This window comes from Equus przewalskii, chromosome 30 (assembly GCF_037783145.1).
Source record: "Equus przewalskii isolate Varuska chromosome 30, EquPr2, whole genome shotgun sequence".
NCBI classification, from domain to species: Eukaryota; Metazoa; Chordata; class Mammalia; order Perissodactyla; family Equidae; genus Equus; species Equus przewalskii.
Window position 1 is genome coordinate 1,955,636 of NC_091860.1, and position 20,521 is coordinate 1,976,156.

The 20,521-nt window shown below is 42.0% G+C and overlaps 1 protein-coding gene and 1 long non-coding RNA gene across 3 annotated transcripts in view; one reads left to right on the forward strand and one right to left on the reverse strand.

Moving 5' to 3' along the window:
• Positions 1–13,051, reverse strand: part of CCNY (cyclin Y) — a 318,347-nt gene extending 305,296 nt beyond the window's left edge. Inside the window, exons 1-2 of one of the 2 annotated variants that reach the window (XM_070601618.1) lie at positions 12,923–13,051; positions 12,464–12,569 (exon numbers count right to left, since the gene is read on the reverse strand). The gene's annotated coding sequence lies outside the window, so the exon portion shown is untranslated. The remainder of the gene's footprint in view (positions 1–12,463; positions 12,570–12,922) is intronic. The other variant, XM_070601616.1, reaches the window with a different exon arrangement.
• LOC139080535 (uncharacterized) lies at positions 373–14,638 on the forward strand. The gene is made up of 3 exons (XR_011535106.1): positions 373–588; positions 10,730–10,817; positions 14,125–14,638. It is a non-coding gene; the product is annotated as an uncharacterized lncRNA (long non-coding RNA).
• Positions 14,639–20,521: the final 5,883 nt, after the last annotated feature.

The following is a 20,521-nucleotide window of genomic DNA, read 5'->3' on the forward strand; positions in this document are numbered from 1 at the left end:
TTCATCAGTTAGGATCCCAGGTGCGGACATGGCACTGCTTGGCAAGCCATGCTGTGGTAGGCGTCCCACATATAACGTAGAGGAAGTTTGGCACGGATGTAAGCTTAGGGCCAGTCCTCCTCAGCAAAAAGAGGAGGATTGGCAGCAGTTAGCTCAGGGCTAATCTTCCTCAAAAAAAAAAACAACAACTGTGTTTTTAATGATGCGTCTTGCCTCTTGCCTTCCCTTTCTGTCTCCCTGCCCTCCCCACTCCTCCCTTCCCCCCACTCCCCTCTCCTCCTTTTCCTCCTCCTCTTCCCTCTTCACACTGTTCTAACCCTTTACAATGCTAGTAATATGTTCTTATGTTCTATTTCTACATATTTTCTCAAGTCATGCTTGGGTCCAGGTGCTTGAGAACTCTTCCCAGGAAAGACTGGTTCAGAGAAGCCCGAGGACAGTACAGTGTTTCCTCAGTAGGCTCTGTGGAGAATCTAAAGAAAAGGGAATGCCAGGATAATCCAGACTGTTCGACTCCTCAGTCCCAATATGAAGCCATGACATCCACAGCTTGTGATGGACTGGTCTGGACCTTCTGTGACAGTTCAGGTGTGACGCTCGTGCTATTGGGTTCTTGCACACCAAGCCCCGCAGGGGTCCCATGAGTTTCAAAGGTAACTATCAGGTTCTAAGGTAATTCAGGGATCCCCAAAGTCCCTTCAGTGAGGCCTTAGTCAAGATTTGGGTATATTGAAGGGAATTATGCCCTGGTGACAGGTCGTGCCCACTGATGAAAACTGAGCAGTGATTCTAAACCCTGGAAAACCATCTGATTGCGCTTCAGGTGGGACTCAGGCACTTACATTTTCTAAAACTTCCTAGGAGATCCTCATGCACATCTAGCGTTTGGAACCCTTATCTTAGGGTAAAACCTACATCTTAGGATTTGTCAACTGGATGCTTTCTCCACCTACTCCCTGATCTGGGTCCTAGACTGGACACACGACTCCAGTTCCAACTCCAACTCCAAGAGGGGAGGGGCGCTGTGGGAGTACTGGGACGCAGGTCTCAGTCCGCTCTGGAGCAGGGCTCGGGGACGGGACCACGGCCAGCATTGCAGGAGGGAGGGTCTCACACGTAGGCTCTGCTCTACGCCTTGACCTAAAGGGAAACCCGTAAGTCCAGACTCTCTTCTCTCTGAAGTCCTGTCTTAAACAGACTCGGAGAGGAGTCAGCAGGAATTGGTTTCTCAGATGCTTGGTCATGCGAGGAGCCATCAGGTGGCATGATACCACAGTGGGTGAGGAGGCTCAGAAAAGAACAGGAAAAAGCAGTGGAAGGATTCGGATCTCGTCAAGATGGCAGCGTGAGAAGACTCTGAACTCGTCTCCTCCCACGAACACAACCAGGTTACAACTATTTTTGGAAAAATTACCCCTGATTGAAAACTGAAAACTGGATAAAAAGAACCCCCACAACAAGGGACAGTCCTAACGAAGGCAGAAGAGGCAGAAATTCCTGCTGGAGAGGGAAAAAAACCACTTTTGGGAGCAGCGGAGCTTCTCAGCTGGCCAGGCAGGAGCCACCCTAAGATATGAGCCCTCCCTGGAGGAGTGAGGGCCGGAGCTGGGGCAATACGACTATAACCATGCTTCGGACTCAGCCCAACCGAGAGGGTCTTACTGTCTGGCTTCCCTGGCTATTAACTGCAGCGAGGACACCCCAGAAAAGCTATCCGCCGAAAGCCGGAAAGATCCGGGTCTTAAAGGGCCCACGCACAAACTCACTCATTGCAGCAACCTAAAATCACCAGAGAGAAGGCTGACAGTCCTCTGGTGAAACGAGAGTCACCTGGTGGGCTCTGGGGGCATCTTGGTGAGAGGAGGGACCTCTCTGGAGATTGAGACATTGGTGGGGGGCATTGTTCTGAGCTGGTCCAGGCATGCTGACACAGACCCTGGTGGGTGCCATTGAGATTCATCCCTTGGCTTGTTGGCCCGGGGGTCTGCCACGCCCACTAGAGCACAGATTTAATCTAGTTCAGCCAGGGCAGGCAACCCGCCCTAGGGACTGGCCCCACCTAACAGCAAGCCCTCAGGCTACTTTTCAGCCTGCATTGACTGGGTGCCTTGATCTTCTACTGGCAGGCGAGGGTGTCTGCCTCTGTGGGGCAGGGCCTGTGTGAGGACCAGGTGAACTGTGGGGGCATTGGGGCAGAGGTGGGGGCCTCTGCAGTGCGGCATCAGAGTACGCTCCAGGGGGTTGAGAAGTGTGCACGGACCAGGACTGTGTTGACGGTGTAGGTGGTCCTGTGGGGGGTGAGGCTTATCAGCAGCAGAAGACTTGTGCTTCACAAATAGCCATAAAAAGGATCAGCCCCACCTTCCAAAGCCTGAAACAATTGAGTGCTCCCATGCCTAGGGCCAGCCCCACTCAGTGCACTCCTAAGAGAACTGACAACAGCCTTGTAGGCCTGAGGCCTATAGCAACTGTAAGCCCCTGAGCCTAGCAACCAGCTACACTGGGAACCAACCCAATTAAGAGGAAAACTGCAATAGGAGTGTGCTGATAGACTTTGTAGCCAATGGTGCTGAGGCTCCCCAAACCAGCTCTACAAACAGCTGGCCAGGGAAGGAAAGACCAGACTCCCTGGGTACCTGCAGTGGGAGCAACCCTGCCACAGCAGAAAGACACAAGTAGCCCACAAAGGGGTCACTCCTGGATCTTATGGTCTGGTGACGAGAGGGAAGCATACTGCTTGGCCTCATAAGGCATCTCATACGTAAAGCCACTTCTCCAAGATAAGGAGACATAGCTGACTCACCTAATACATAGAAATAAGCACAGAGAAAGAGGTATAATGAGGAGACAAAGGAATGCTTTCTGAGCAAGGGAACAGGACAAAACCCCAGAAAAAGGACTAAATGAAACAGAAACAAGTGACCTACTCAACAAAGAGTTCCAACAAAATCTCACGAGGATGCTCACAGAAATGGGGAGAAAACTGGATGAACACAGTGAGCACATCAGCAAAGAGCTGGAAAATATAAAAAAAAATCAATCAGAAATGAAGAATACAATACTGGAAATGAAAAATTCATTACAGGGACTCAATAGCAGAATCAGAAGGCAGAAGAACAGATCAGCAAACTAGACGAAAGACTAGAGGAAATCACCCAAGCAGAACAAAAAAAAGAATTAGACAGAACGAGAACAGTCTAAGGGAACTCTAGGACAATATCAAGTGTGCTAACATTCAGATTATAGGTGTCCCAGAAGGAGAATAGAGAGACAAAGGGGCAGAAAATTTATTTGAAGAAATAATAGATGAAAATTTTTCTAACCTGAGGAAGGAAACAGACATCCAAGTTCAGGAAACACAGAGAGCTCCAAACAAGATAAGCCCAAAGAGGCCCACACAAGACATATTATAATCAAAATGTCCAAAATTAAAGACAAAGAGAGAATCCTAAAAGCAGGAAGAGAAAGGCCACAAGTGACATATAAAGGAAAGCCCATCAGGCTATCAGTGGACTTCTCAGCCGAGACCCTACTAGGTGAGAAGAGAATGGCATGACATATTTAAAGTGCTAAAAGGAAAAAACCTACAGCCAAGAATACTCTGTCCATCAAGGCTGTCATTCAGAATGGAAGGAGAGATAAAGAGCTTCCCAGACAAGAAAAATTAAAGCAGTTTGTCACCAAGGAACCAGTTCTGCAAGAAATGCTGAAGGGACTTATTTAAGTGGGAAAGCAATGACCACAAATAGAGATTAAAAAAAAAATTATAACAACAACAACAAAAAACCGGGCAATTAGATCACTCGTAAGGTAAAAATATAGTAAAGGCAGCAAATCAACTACCTGTGAAGATAATATGAAGGTTAAAAGACAAATATACTAAAATCACCTATTTCAATGACAAGAGGGTAATGGATAGACACACACTAAACAAGAGACTATAAATGATTTGAAAAACATAAATATGGGAGGAGAGGAGTGAAAAAGTAGAGCTTTTAGAAAGAGGTCAAGCTAAAGAGTCTATCAACTCAATATAGACTGTTATATGCATAGCATATTAAATAGGATCCTCATGGTAATCACAAATCAGAAACCTATAACAAGCAGGAAAAAAAGTAAGACAAAAGAAATCAAACATATTACTAAAGATAGCCATCAAACCACAAGTGAAGAGAGCAAGAGAAAAAGAAAGGAACTGAGAAGAACTACTAAAACACCCAGGAAAAAAAAGTGACAAAATGGTAATAAATACATATTTATCAATAGCCACTTTAAATGTCAATGGACTAAACGCTCCAATCAAATGCTGTAGGGTGGCCAATTGGATAAAAAACAAGACCCATGTATATGCTGCATACAAAAGACACTCTTCAGACCTACAGACACTCACAAACTGAAAGTGAAAGGATGGAAAAAATATTCCCTGAAATGGCAAAGAAAAGAAAGCAGGGGTAGCAATACTTATATCAGACAAAATAGACTTTAAAACGAAAACTGTAACAAGAAACAAAGACAGGCACTATGTAATGATAAAGGGAACAATCCAACAAGAAAATATAACACTTGTAAATATCTATGCACCCAACATAGGAGCACTTAAATATATAAAGCAACTATTAGACATAAAAGGAGAAATAGACAGTAACACAATAATAGTAGGGGACTTTAACACTCCACTTACACCAGTGGATAGACCATCCAAACAGAAGATCAATAAGGAAATACTCACCTTAAAGGACACATTAGACCAGATGGACTTAGGAGATATATACAGAACATTTCATCGATAAACCACAGAATACACATTCTTTTCAAATGCACATGGCACATTCTCCAGGATTGATCACATATTAGGCCACAAAACAAGTCTCAATAATTTAAGAAGATCGAAATAATACTATGCATCTTTTCTGACCACAAAGGTATGAAACTAGAAATCAGCTACAGGAAGAAAACTGGAAAAGCCACAAAAATGTGGAGATTAAACAAAATGCTACTGAACAACGATTGGGTCAATGAAGAAATCAAAGGAGAAATCAAAAAATTCCTGGAGACAAATGAAAATGAAAACACGACATGCCAAAATCTGTGGGATACGGCAAAAGCAGTTCTAAGAGGGAAGTTTATAGCAATTCAGGCCTACCTCAACAGAGAAGAAAAATCCCAAATAGACAATCTAAAATTCCATCTAAAGCTACTGGAAAAAGAACAACAAACAAAGCCCAAAATCAGCAGAAGGAAGGAAATAATAAAAATCAGAGCAGAAATAAATGAAATAGAGACTAGAAGAACAATAGAAAAAATTAATGAAACCAAGAGCTGGTTCTTTGGAAAGATAAACAAAATTGACAAACCCGTAGCTAGACTCACCAAGAAAAAAAGAGAGAAGGCTCAAATAAATAAAATCAGAAATGAAAGAGGAGAGATTACAATGGACACCTCAGAAATACAAAAGGTAGCAAGAGAACACTATGAAAAGCTATATGCCAACGAATTGGATAATCTAGAAGAAATGGATAAATTCTTAGAAAATACAACCTTCCAAAACTGGACCAAGAAGAAGTAGAGAATTTGAATAGACCAATCACCAGTATGGAGATTGAAACAGCAATCAAAAACCTCCCAAAAAATAAAAGTCCAGGACCAGATGGCTCCCCTGGTGAATTCTACCAAACGTTCAAAGAAGACTTAACACCTATCCTTGTCAAACTGTTCCAAAAAATTGAAGAGGAGGGGAGGCTTCCTAACTCATTCTACAAAGCCAACATTATCCTGGTATCAAAACCAGACAAGGACAACACAAAAAAAGAAAATTACAGGCCAATATCACTGATGAACATCGATGCAAAAATCCTCAACAAAATACTAGCAAATCAAATACAACAATACTTTAAAAAGATCATACATCATGATCAAGTGGATTTCATTCCAGGGATGCAGGAATGGTTCAACATCTGCAAATCTATCAACGTGATACACTACATTAACAAAATGAAGAATAAAAATCACATGATCATCTCAATAGATGCAGAGAAAGCATTTGACAAGATACAGCATCCATTTACAATAAAAACTCTAAATAAAATGGGTATAGAAGGAAAATACCTCAACATAATAAAGGCCATACATGACAAACCCACAGCAAATATCATTCTCACTGGAGAAAAACTGAAAGCTATCCATCTAAGAACAGGAACCAGATAAGGATGCCCACTGTCACCAATATTATTTAACATAGTATTGGAAGTCCTAGCCAGAGCAATCAGGCAAGAAAAAGAAATAAAAGGGATCCACATTGGAAAAGAAGAAGTGAAACTGTCACTCTTTGCAGACGACATGATTTTATATCCAGAAACCCCTAAAGAATCCACTAAATCCACTAAAAAACTTTTAGAACAATAAAGGAATACAGTCAAGTCGCAGGATACAAAATCAACGTACAAAGATCGGTTGTGTTTCTATACACTAACAACGAAGTAGCAGAAAGAGAAATTAAGAATACAATCCCATTTATAATTGCAACAAAAGGAATAAAATACCTAGGAATAAACTTAATCCAAGAGGTGAAAGATCTGTACACCGAAAACTATAAAACACTGTTGAAAGAAATCGAAGAAGACACAAAGAAATGGAAAGATATTCCATGCTCTTGGATTGGAAGAATTAACATCGTTAAAATGTCCATACTTCCTGAAGCAATCTATAGATTCAATGCAATCCCTATCAAAGTTCCAACAATAATTTTCACAGAAATAGAACCAAGAATCCTGAAATTTATATGGAACTACAAAAGACCCCGAATAGCCAAAGGATTCCTGAGAAAAAAGAACAAAGCTGGAAGTATCACACTCCCTGACTTCAAAATATACTACAAAGCCATAGTAACCAAAACAACATAGTACTGGCACAAAAACAGACACACAGATCAATGGAACAGAATCGAGAGCTGAGAAGTAAACCCACACATTTATGGAGAGCTAATATTCAACAAGGGAGCCAAGAGCATACGAGGGAGAAAGGAGAGTCTCTTCAATAAATGGTGTTGGGAAAACTGGACAGCATGCAAAAGAATGAAAGTAGACCATTCCCTTACACCATGCACAAAAATCAACTCAAAATGGATTAAAGACTTGAATGTTAAGACCCGAAACCATGAAACTTCTAGAAGAAAACATAGGCAGTATGCTCTTTGACATCAGTCTTAGCAGCATATTTTCAAGTACCATGTCTGACCAGGCAAGGGAAACAAAAGAAAAAATGAACAAATGTGGCTACATCAAACTAAAAAGTTTCTGCACAGCAAAGGAAACCATCAACAAAACGAAAAGACAACCTAACAATTGGGAGAAGATATTTGCAAACCATATATCAGATAAGGGGTTAATATCCAAAATACACAAAGAACTCATACAGCTCAACAACAAAAAAACCAACAATCCAATTAAAAAAGGGGCAAAATATCTGAACAGAGATTTCTCCAAAGAAGATATATGGACAGCCAACAGGCATATGAAAAGATGCTCAACATCATTAGCTATCAGGGAAATGCAAATCAAAACTACAATGAGGTATCACCTCACTCCGGTCAGAATGGCTATAATCAACAAGACAGGAAACAACAAATGTTGGAGAGGGTGTGGAGAGAAGGGAACCCTTGTTCACTGCTGGTGGGAGTGCAAACTGGTGCAGCAACTATGGAAAACAGTATGGAATATTCTCAGAAAATTAAGGATAGATCTACCATATGATCCAGCTATCCCACTGCTGGGTATTTATCCAAAGAACTTGAAAACACAAATGCATAAAGATACATGCACCCTTATGTTCATTGCAGCATTATACACAATAGCCAAGACTTGGAAGCAACCCAGGTGCCCATCAAGGGACGAATGGATAAAGAAGATGTGGTATTTATACATGATGAAATACCACTCAGCCATAAGAAATGATGAAATCCAGCCATTTGTGACAACATGGATGGACCTTGAGGGTATTATGCTGAGTGAAATAAGTCAGAGGGAGAAAGTCAAATACCATATGATCTCACTCATAAGTAGAAGATAAAAACAACGACAAACAAACACACAGCAATGGAGATTGGATTGGTGGTTACCATAGGGGGAGAGGGGAGGGCAAAAGGGGTGATGAGGCTCACATGTGAGGGGATGGACTATAAGTAGTTTTTGGGTGGTGAACATGATGTAATCTACACAGAATTCGAAATATATTATGATGTACATCCGGAAAAAAAAATGAATAAATAAATTTTTTTTAAAAAGGCAGTGGAAGTGGAAGTAGAGAGACAAAGGACAAACTCGTCAAATGCTCAGTTCTGACGTGGAGACTGTGCTTTCTCTGACCCTGGGAGTCTGGGTTTCTGTCTGGGACATTAGTAGAAGATGGTCTTAGGAGTGCAAAGAGCAAGTGATTGCCTACATCAATGTGATGTCTCAGGGTCCCTTTAAAAAAATCTTTGCTGGTTGATTATGCCTGAAATTTCTTTAAGAGGAGACCACATTTCTTTTTCTACTTTGAGGAGTTAGGCTGACAATACAACCGCACCCTGGGAGGGTAACAGAAGTTAAAGTCATAATTTTTTTAAAAGCCTGAGTTTAGATCTAGGGCAGTGGCTGGCAAGCTGCAGTCTGTGAGCCAGATACCACCCACTGCCTGCCTTCCTGTGGTCCTCAGGCTAAGAATGGTTTTCACATTTCCAAATGGTTGGAAAAGAAACCAAAAGAATAATATTTTGTGATGTGAAAATGATGAAATCCTTTTCAGTGTCCAGAAACAAAGCTTTCTTGAAACACAGCCAAGCCCGCTTGCCTCCGCACCATACACTGCGTGACGGCCGAGTGCTGGGGCGAGGACTGGCATGCTGCCCCACTGCCTCACGCAGCTGCTCAGCCCACTGCAAACCACAGCGGCCCCGTTTTAATTCAGCAGCATTTTGAGTGCTATGCATATTGCCATAACATGACATCTTATAAATTTTTTATTACCAGTGCATGCCCATCATGTCAAGGCAAAAATGGAGAGAAAAGTAAACTTCAAATATTACGCTTTCAAGACGTAAAGGACTATGGATTATTTTGTCATTGAATTAGGTGACAAGGAATTGTTTGTTATGAAATGGCATTATAGCTGTGCTAAAAATACAATATATGTCAAGATTACTGGACTAAGCACTCATAACAATATTCCCAACTCACAGGAAAGCAGTTGTCAGAAAAATTAGAAAGTTTAAGAAGGAATACTTCATCAGAGCTGAATTCTTTTCAGAAAAAATTTTCAAAAGTGAAGCTGCAACCAAAGTAAGTGTCCAAATGGCTTATTTGTTAGATAAAGAAAGTCATTTACCAATGATGAGTTAATTAAATCAAATTTAATTCCAGAAGCCAAAGAAATATATCCAGAGAAAATAAACTGGTTTAAGACTATTAACTTCTGGGCAAAAAGCTACTCAAACTTTTGAAGACATAGGAAGAAACATCAAGAGTCATTTTCAAAACAAGCCAAGTGATTCTGAGTGGTTTTCCTTGGCTTTCGATAAGTCCACAGGTATTTCTGATACCGTTCAGTTGTTGTTTACTCAAAGAGTCAACGCCAGACTTCGTGACCTTAGGGTCACTGAGATTTACCTCTCTGTGGTCCATGTGGAACAATTATGATGGAAAACATTTTCAAAGACGTTGAGAAAACATTAATTCAGTACAACCTGAAGTGGAATCTGATAAGATGAGCTACAACTGATGGTGATAAAAATGTATGTGGGAAAGAAAAAAATCTTAGTTGGATAAATTTACCAAGTTTTTAAAAATGTAAAGTGTTTAAAGACTTCATTGTGTTCATTGTATTATTCATCAGCAGGTACTTCTGAGGAAATGGTTTGACTACTGTGTGTTTTTGAACTATTAGCTGCTTTCATGCACTTAATAATCTTCACTCTCATGAGTTTTTGTCATAAATAGAAGCAAATCCTTACTTGCTCTCCTACACAGGAGTTAAACGGTTTAGCAGTGGTAAATTTTTATTGAGATTTTTTTCAGCTCGGGGTAAAGGTTGAAATTTTTCTTAATGAGGACTCTCGTCAACCACCATTATTGAACTCTGATGGCTTTGGAAATAAGCTTGTGCTGCAGACTTGATAATGTTTCTTGATGAATGGAGCCTAAAACTCTAAGGCAAAATTGAGCTTATACACACAACTTATACTGCAAGAAAGTCATTTTGATGACAACTAATGTTGTTTGAATCACAACTAATATCCAATTTCTTTATTCACTTCCTATGCTGCCAAAAATTTAAATGAGAAATGAGATCTCTGTCCCACACAGATTTGCAGAGAGTGTATTTTCTGGGCTCAACCTACAGTTCCAGTAGGATTTTTTGGACCTCAATGCACATGCAAAGGAAGTCCCATATTTCAAAATCCATCTAATTGTGAAGCTGAGGAGCCGCCACCTAACCTTCAATTGAAGTGAATAATCTACAACGTAGTAACATGCTAAAAGGCAAATATCAAGGCAAGAATATAATAGAAGTCTGTAAATGCCTCAGGAAATTAATATTCTCAATTAAAATCATACGCTCATGATTGATAACAGTATTCAGCAGTCCCTATTTGCGTGACAAGATATTTTCTTGTTATATAAGTACCTATATAATATCCTCAATTTTGCCTCTTAGTCTAAAAAGCCTAAAAGATTTAATATCTGGCCCTTTACAGAAAAACAGAAAAGCTGATCTAGAGGACTGCGGCGTCTGAAAGTTACGGGCAAGCCGCGCTGAGGGATTGTTTGCTACAGAGAGTTTGGGTAAGTATGAAGTCTAATTATTCTGATTTAGCAAACAAAGCCTCATCTGCAGTCACATTACTCTAATCAAAAGTGGAATTGGACCTGAGGCTACATTTTTCTGCTGTAAACCTAATACATACAATTTAGTTTCAGCAAACACCACCATCTATCTCACATCAGTGTTGTTCATTTGAGTTTTTATTAGTTTTGTGGTTTGGTTTGTATTTCATTTGTACATCTTGCTTTGTCTTCAGACATCAGTAAGATTTATCCTCATAAGTAGTTTGTATCTAATGTGATATCTGCTCATATTTATAGCATTATAAAGAATAACCTTGTCGTAGGTCCAAGATCAACCTGTTTTTCTTTAAAAGGGTCCAGTTAACTATTTGAGTTTGAGGAAACACTGCCTTAAGTCGAACTTCCCCAACATCAGAGCAACTGTCTCTCAGTTGTTCAATGAGCACATAGGTAAGAACCCCTTAGTCGTCCCAGATATATTTTTATTTATTGAAAAGGAATGCTGTGAATAAACATAAATCTGTCTTTTTGGGACGTGGGAAATATTCCTCCCCAAGTGGTCGTGGAGAGGGTGGAGTGTCCACAAGAGGCCGTGTGAGGCGGAACGGACCCCAGCAAGTCTGGTCTGGCCTCTCCCGCTGCAGCAGCTCTCACACTGAGCGCTCAGAGTCACCTAGAGAGCTCGACTGACATGCAAAGTCCCAGATTTTTCTCCCAAAGGTTTTCACTCATTGTTCAAGAATGAGGCCCAGGAATATTCACTTCTAACAGACATCTCAGAATATTCTGATCTGATGACACATCAACGAGCAAATTTTGAGAAACGAGCCTTAACGTTTCCTGACCTTTATGGCTTCATTCTGCTCTTTTCTTTAGAACCCAGAGGACATTTCTTAGAGCTCCCAGGTTCTTTTTTCTACAAGAACTCCCACTGTAAGAATTGAGAGATGCAGAAGGGCCAGCCCATTCCACGTTGGTACTTTATTAATTGTTGTTATAAATCCTAAACTACACTTGTTTGCTGAACATTCTAGAATATAGCAGTGCCTTGAGCTATTTTGTTTGTAACTAACTAGAAACTACCAAAGAAGAGAACTTTCACTTGAAAAATACAATGTGACCAAGACTCATTCTCTATCAATCTAGTCATTTTTTTTAAAGCTTTAAACAACATAAACAATCTCAATAGGTTTACATTTTAGTGATTTTCTGAAATCTCCACCGAAGGTTCAAATATACATGAAAAACCCTTGCTCCATTGCGGACAAAACAGATGAATGCCTTCATTTTAGATAAAAATCATTGTCCAGCACATGCCGAAATTCAGGGTGATGTACAATCTGTCCCCTGGCGCAGAAGGCTCCAGGCACAGGACCCGACACCCGCTGCCTCTGAATAATGCTCCAAAGGACCGAGGCCCCTACAGCTCAGGCCTCACCCCTAACCCCAACCTAAAACGCTGAAGCTCACACGGCCGAGGAAACCAGAGAGTAACCAGTGATTTCTGCTGTGTGTGTTGGTACAAGTTACCCTCCAGTCCCCACAGCCCACTGCCCGTTAAAACATATACATTTACTAGAAACAAAACCTTCTTCTAGGAAGAAAGACTCGTAGCACTGGCAAATTACAGGACCAAGGCTCACCTGGTGGCCACAAGCTCCAGGGCTGTGAAGGCCAGTGCCGGCTCAGCTCCTGATGTTGGGGTGGCCAAGGGGCCTGGGATCCTGCCCAGTGTCCTCACCCGTGAACCTGGAGGAACAACACACCCACTTTCAAAGGAACCACGAGGCACAGCCCGCAGTGACAGCAGCATTTTCCCATTTCAAAGTGCAGAATGATAACCTCACAGCTGGTGGCCTGCCCCATAGGCCCTTCAACGAGCCGCGTTGTAACTGTGAATGACCTGTTCAGTCTTAGTTTCCGTACCTTCTGTTCACATCACTGTGGATTCCCTGAGCATGCTTGTCTCGCCGGCCTCAGTCTCTGTTGGGGAACCCTGCCTGACCAACTTTTCTGACCCGACTCCTGACTCACACATTGCCCTCCCCTCCATGCGACCTCTGTCCTGGCCCCTCTCACACTCGTCCACAGCGCTCACTCACCGCCGTGCCTCTGCCGGTGTGGCCTCTGGACAAGCCCGCCCTCGGCAGCCAGCTCTTGGTGGGCAGCTGCAAGGCTCCCTGACTCCCAGCCATTCCCCCCGTGTGCAGCCCAGCACACACTGTAACAATGCCTCTTATGTGTCATAACTATGTCATGACCCTCCTCAGGACGTATGTCACCTCCCAACTTCCTTCAGGTGCCTAGCGCTCTGTACACAAACGAGTTCAATATATGCCCCCAAATGGTAATTCATCGTTAGATTGGTCATTCTTCACTGGTTTGGCTTGTAATTTGGGTTGGAAAAAGATGAGATGAGAGGAGGAAGGATGCAACTTCAGGAATCCTGCGGCATCCTGGAAACTCTGATTTTATCTCCACCCTCAAGAATCCTATTTCACAGATGTGTTAATATTCAACTCCACAAGATTCTTCCTAGCTAGATGGATTCCCTCTTTCCTTAATCAATAAATGTTTCACAGCCATACAAACGCTATTAACTGAAAGTATAGTTTTAGCTTAGTACTTTCCCTTATTACATCATGATTTATATTTGGAAAGGCATCTGTATGATTCATTATTTTATTTTTACTTTTTTTAAAGATTAGAACCTGAGCTAAGATCTGTTGCCAATCTTCTTTTTTTCCCCCTTCCTCTTCTCCCCAAAGCTCCCCACTACATAGTTGTACATTCTAGTTGTAGGTCCTTCTGGTTGTGCTATGTGGGACGCCACCTCAGCATGGCCTGATGAGCGGTGCCATGTCTGCTCCCAGGATCCGAACCAGTGAAACCCTGGGCTGCCAAAGCGGAGCATGTAAGCTTAACCACTTGGCCATGGGGCTGGCCCCTAATTCATTATTATATACAGAAACAGTAATGTCCCACTAATGTGGCATCACAGGGAATGGCTCCATTCCATAGAAATGAAATTTCTGGATAAATGAAAATTACTTCCTTAAAGACCAGTCCTTTGAAAAATTTCACCATTCTTGATGGAACTCTTAATTGTTGAAACAATAATTAAATTAAACACTTCAATTCTTACATAACTGATTATCACTGGATATCTTTCTAAACCATATGTAGATGCCTGCCTCCTTATACAATGGAAATCAAACATAACCTTTTCATTACATCTCTAGAGCAGCATGAAGAGTATTCATTATTGAATATTATAATAATCTAGTAATATTTTGCTTCTTAGAATCTTGTCACTCAACATTAGATTACCAGATGATACTTCACCGAGTACTTCACCTGCTGATCCCTTCTGATTTCCTGCATCTAATCAACTCCACACCAGCAAACCAAGCGATCAGACTGCAGGGTGAGAAACATGCTCGTGCGCTGTTGGTGGGAACGTAAAATGGTGCAGCTGCTATGGAAAACAGTATGGTGATTCTCCAAAAGATTAAAAATAGAATTAGCATATGATTCAGTAATTCCAGTGCCCAATATATACCCAAAAGAACTGAGAGAAGGGGGCTGGCCACGTGGCTGAGTGGTTAAGTCTGTGCGCTCCGCTGCAGGCGGCCCAGTGTTTCGTTGGTTCAAATCCTGGGCACGGACATGGCACTGCTCATCAAACCACGCTGAGGCAGCGTCCCACATGCTACAACTAGAAGGACCCACAACGAAGAATATACAACTATGTACTGGGGGGCTTTGGGGAGAAAAAGGAAAAAATAAAATCTTTAAAAAAAAAAAAAAAGAACTGAGAGAAGGTTCTCAAAGAGATATTTGTACATTCATGTTCATAGCAGCATTATTCACCATTGCAAAAAGGTGGAGCAACCTAAGGGGCCATCAACAAATGAATGGATAAACAAAATGTGGTCTATACATATGATGGAATATTAATCTGCCTTACAAAGGAAGGATTTTTCCCCGAGTCCCTACATTGTCCTGAATGGAGTGAGTTTTCTCCCGTCTTGGTCATTCCCACCTAGATCACGACCTGTGCATGTCAACACCCACCCCATCCTGCCTCCTGCCCACAGTGAAGTCCTTTAAGATCCCATGCAGTGGCTCCTTCTGGCCCCTCTCTCAGCTCCCAGGAGGGTCAAAAGAGGAGAGAAGGGAATTGAGTAGGCCAAGATGGAGTGAGGGGAAAACCAGCTCAGGAGGACGACCAGGGGAGGGGACTAACAGCCCCTCAGCCCCTACTTCATGCTGGACATGCCGACTCGATCAGCACACGTGCACAAGTGTATATATTACTACTCCACTGGTGAGTGTCTGTTGCCAAATGCCGAAAATGAGTGAAATGAGAGAAACGCTGTTGTGAGTTCATTGTTCTCACATTGTATCCTTCCTTCTTTGTTGGGGATGGGGAGGTTAAAAAAAGGAAGGAAATTCTGACATATGCTACCACATAGAGGAAACTTGAGGACAGTATGTTAAGTGAAATAAGCCAGTCAGAAAAGACAAATACTGAACAGTTCCACTTATATGGAGTACCTGGAATAGTCAAACTCAAAGAGATGGGCAGAGGGGTTGGTTGCTAGGGGTTGGGAGAGGGGAAAATGAGAGTTGTTGTCTAATGGGTACAGAGTTTCAAGTTTGTAAAATGAAAAAAGTCCTGGAGATTGGTTACACAACAATGCAAATGTACTTAACATTACTCAACTGTACACTGAAAGATGGGTAAAATGAGGGGCTGGCCTGCTGGCGTAGCAGTTAAGTTCACCAGCTCTGCTTTGGTGGCCCAGTGTGTATGGGTTCAGATCCTGGGCACAGACCTACATACTGCTCATCAAGCCATGCTGTGGCAGCATCCCACATACAAAAGAGAGGAAGACTGGCACAGATCTGCCTCACACACACAAAAAAGGTTAAAATGGTAAATTTTATGTTATGGGTACTTTACCACAATTAAAAATAAATTTTAAGAATGAGTTAGGAACATGCATTAATTCATTCAGTAGATATTTCTTCTGTGCCTACTATGTGTCAGACCCTGTTCTTGGAGCCAGGGCCAAAGTGCTGAACAAAGCAGCCGTGGCCTTGCTGGCCGTGTGGGTACAGAGTCCGTGAGGGTACACAGCTGTGCCATCTGCCTGATACAGGGCAGCATTTTAGGACACTGGTTTTCACAAAATAAATGATTTACTCATATATGTGCAACCCGGTCTACTTAGATGAAGAATATATCTGAAGTTTAAATATCTTAATTCTAAAAGAGCATAATGATTAAAATTTAAAAACTGACCTATTGCCAACATCCTCTGAGTGTGTTTGCTTAGTTTTTCTTTCCGTTCTGTAGATTAAGGAGTGGGACGTGAGAGACTAAATACACAGACAGACAGTGGCCAGACTGCATACAAAATAAGACATCACTGCACCCTGCCACAACTGCCAGGACAGCAGCCTCTCCTCAAAGCCAGGCCCAGGAGGCCAGCCTGCTGGCAGACAGACTTACAGGACGCTGGACTGCTATCACCAGTGACAATGCAGGCAGCTAAACAAAAACTTCTGTAACAATCAACCTGAAATGGCCAGGACTTGATCAATAACTGACGGCTTCCCTAATGTTTGGCCCTGCTTCCAATTTAGGAACAACCAGAGAAAGCCAAATATACACTCCTAACCAATCCCACAGGACGCCCTGCCTCAGCCTGCCTACAGCTTCCCCAGGCCAACAGCCTCCCACCCAGCACACCCAAGGCCTCTCCTCACACAATATAAAGCTTTCCCATCCTCTGTCTACCTTCGAGTCTCTCCAAAATGCGAGACCATGGTTGGCTGCCTTCTGCAGCAAACTCAGGAAAAACAGCTTTTGCTTTGCTCATTTCCTCTGTCTTTGTTTACTTCCACAGATGTTTACTATATAATTACAAACTGCTATTCAACCTTTTAAAACAGCTAATAACTACCGAAGATAACTGTTGCAGCTACTGGGTTACTATCAAGATCACTGTCCTGTCCCGTTACTGTCTCCACCTAGCTGCCATGACATTGACCAGTCATCCAGCAGCTGGCACAATCACTATGGGCCTGCCCTGGATCCAATAGTTCTTTCATTATTACAGTGGTATAATTTTTAACAACGGATGATCATTTGAAAAATTCTTTTAGAACAATTCTTTTGCCATTTAGACTCCTGGTCAAATGATCTTTTTCTTTTCTTTCTTTTTTGTTTTGGTGAGGAAGATTGGCCCTGAGCTAACATCTGTGCCAATCTTCCTCTATTTTGTATGTGGGATGCCACCACAGCATGGCTTGACAAGCCATGTATAGGTCCAAACCTGGGATCCAAACCCACCAACCCCGGGCCGCTGAAGTGGTGTGTGCAAACTTAACCACTACACCACCTGGTTACATGATCTTTGACTGTACTTACCTCAGACATTGAGTAATGTCTTCCATTTGTTTGTTCTAATGTCTAATGGGGGTGGAGTGGCTCCAGAAGATGACCTCCAAATAATAGGACATTTCTACGTCCTCAAGAAGGCACATGCAGGAGATCAGGGACAACATCCGTTTGCTTGGACCTGAATAACTACTGGCTAACATCAGGCATAAGAAAATACCTGATAAGCTGGGTTGACTGTGATGCTGAATAATCACTGAAATGGATATTATTTTTAAGATACACTATGTGCCTTTCTCCCTGTCCTCCATGTGTATGACCACCCCCACCCCCCATTCTGTTGGCAGCATCCATTTTCCTCAGGCAGGATTAGGATTCCTACGGCAGGAAGGCAAAGAGAAAATCTACACTTTTACAGTCTAATCTTTGCTTTTGAGAATTTTTAAGATCACAGGGTTGTAAAACAGGCTTTCAAAGAGGAAGGACTTTCTAAATTCCAAATACTCCCTCTTTATATTTCAAGAGGCAAATCTGGCTGGCTCACAGGTTATTACAAGGGCATAATTTTTAACAATGATTGATTATTTGAAAAATTTAAAAGTAAAACAGAATTTTACATGAAACTGGATTGTAGGGGAATCCCATGAAATGGGAAGGGAAAATAGAAAAATCCCTTCTCTTCTCAGGTCTGGGAAGAGGAAACCACAGCAAGACAAGTGGGACCAGACTTCCCCTCTTGTCAGAGAACTACTTGGGGAGTGGCCTCTCATGGGCCGAGAGGAGAGATTTCCTACACTATTTTTCTGGTCTTTTTCTCGAAGGCTCACTAAATCATCTGTCACATTACATTCTTCCTGATAATTCTAAGTTTGATGTATTACATACTCAGTCTTAGAACTCGGTGTCTGAGTATTTCCCATGAATCTGCGTCTGCTCCCTGCTCCATCCTCATCTCTGTCCAAGGGCAAAGGGAAAAGATTTCATGCAAAGGATCCTTTTGTTGAAAAACATATATTGCTTATGACCTTTTTTAGACATCGAATGTGTTAATTATGTTTTTTCAAGAAAATGTTTTTAAAAATCTATCTTTCAGAAAAGTGACTAATTCTCACCTGGGGCTTGTTTTCAGTTTGTGCTTTAAGACTAATCAGCCCAGGAACTGGGGAGTGACATCAACATCATGGTGGAGTGAACCTGCCCAGGACTCTCTCCTCTCTAACATACAACGAAAAGGGGCATCCACAGTACAGAAGTCATTGTAACAACACAAAATCCTCAGAGAGACACACAGGCACATGATGGAGGGTGGAGAGGCTGGAGCCCCCCTCAGAGGAGCTGGAATGGGGTAAGAGAGAACTTTGCTCCCTCCCGTAGAGACTGTGGTTGCTGCTGCCAGAGGCTCGGTGAGGGAAGGAGTAGGGGAGGGGTTGTGTGTCTGCAAGATCACCCAGGATGCCCTAGCGCCCTTGCAACCTACAGGGAAGCCCTCTAATGGGGTGAAAGCTTTCCTGCTGGGTGACCTCATCAAGCCAAGACCCCATGAGACCACATGGTGAGAGCTGATCAGGAAACCCCCAGACTGCACACAGGAGAAAGCACCCCTCCCCCACCCCACGTGGTACCATCTCACCAGAAGGCAGAGAGCTCAGAGTATGGGCTCTTGACCCCCACCCAGTGCCGATAGGTGGCAACTGCAACCAAATAATATCAGAATGAGAAAGACCTGACCTTCCAGCATCAGACACTTCATCAAATCGCCAGACCAGAGAGAAAATGACAACCACTCAGAACTCAGCCCCAAGGACACAGAAATAAGTAAACTAAATGACAATGAATTCAAAACAGCTATCATCAAAAAACTCAATGAGGTAAAAGAGAATGTAGAGAAACAACTCAATGAGTTCAGGAGCTTCTTCACAAAAGAGATTGAAACTATAACGAAGAATCAATCAGAAATATTAGAGATGAAAGATAGAGTGGAAGAGATAAAACATTCCATGAATGCTTGAGTGGACATGATAGAGGAGCAAATCAGCATAATCAAAGATAGACATGTTGAAATGCTCCAGACAGAGGAGGAGAGAGAACTGAGACTAAAAAGAAATGAAGAAAGTCTCCGAGAAATATCCAATTCAATGAGGAAATGCAACACAAGAATTATAGGTATTCAAGAAGGAGAAGAGAAGGAGAAGGGAGAAAAAAGTTTGTTCAAAAAATAATAGCAGAGAACTTCCCAAACCTAGGGAAAGAGAGGGAAATCTGTGTGGAGGAAGCCTTCAGATCTCCTACATTTGTCAATGCAAAAAGACCTACTGCAAGGCATATAGTAGTAAAACGGGCAAAACTGAATGACAAAGAAAGAATACTCAGGGCAGCAAGGAAGGAGAAAATAATCTACGAAGGAACCCCTATCAGACTTTCAGCAGATTTCTCTGCAGAAACATTACAAGCTAGGAGAGAATGGGATGAGATATTCAAAATTTTAAAAGACAAAAATCTTCAGCCAAGAATACTCTATGCAGCAAAAATATCCTTCAGATATGAGGGAGAAATTAAAACTTTCCCAGACAAACAAAACCTAAGGGACTTCGTAGCCACGAGACGCTCCCTACAAGAAATCTTCAAGAAGGCTCTCATACCTGAAAAAAAAAAGAGGGGGAGACAGGGGTCACAAAACACAGAGTAAGGAGATAAATAGGTAGATAGAACCAGAATAAGATAGCAGATATTCAACTATAGCATTAAACTAGAGGAAAGGAAAACACCAAAAACAAAAATAATCCTGTCATTTTAACCATAAACTCACAACACAAGTCGGAATAAGATATGAGAAAAACAACTTAGGAGGGGAGGAGGAAAGGGACTGAATCGGTTTAGACTAAGGAAATAAGAGGCCATCAGAAAATGGACTATCTTATACACAAGACTCTGAATACAAACCTCAGGGTAACCACTAAACAAAAAAGCAGAAGAGAGACACAAAGAATAAATAAGGAGAACACTAAGAAACACCTCATAAAAAAAACTACATAATTCAGTGGGTGGACCAAAACACACAGGATGAGAAACAAAGGAAATGCAGGAAAACCAGAAAATGAGTGATAGAATGACAGCATTAAGCCCTCATACATCAGTAATCACCCTAAACATAAATGGATTGAATTCTCCAATAAAAAGACACAGAGTGGCAAGATGGATTAAGGAACAAGACCCAACAATCTGCTGCCTACAGGAAACACATCTCAGCTCCAACGACCAACACAGGCTCAGAGTGAAGGGGTGGAAGACG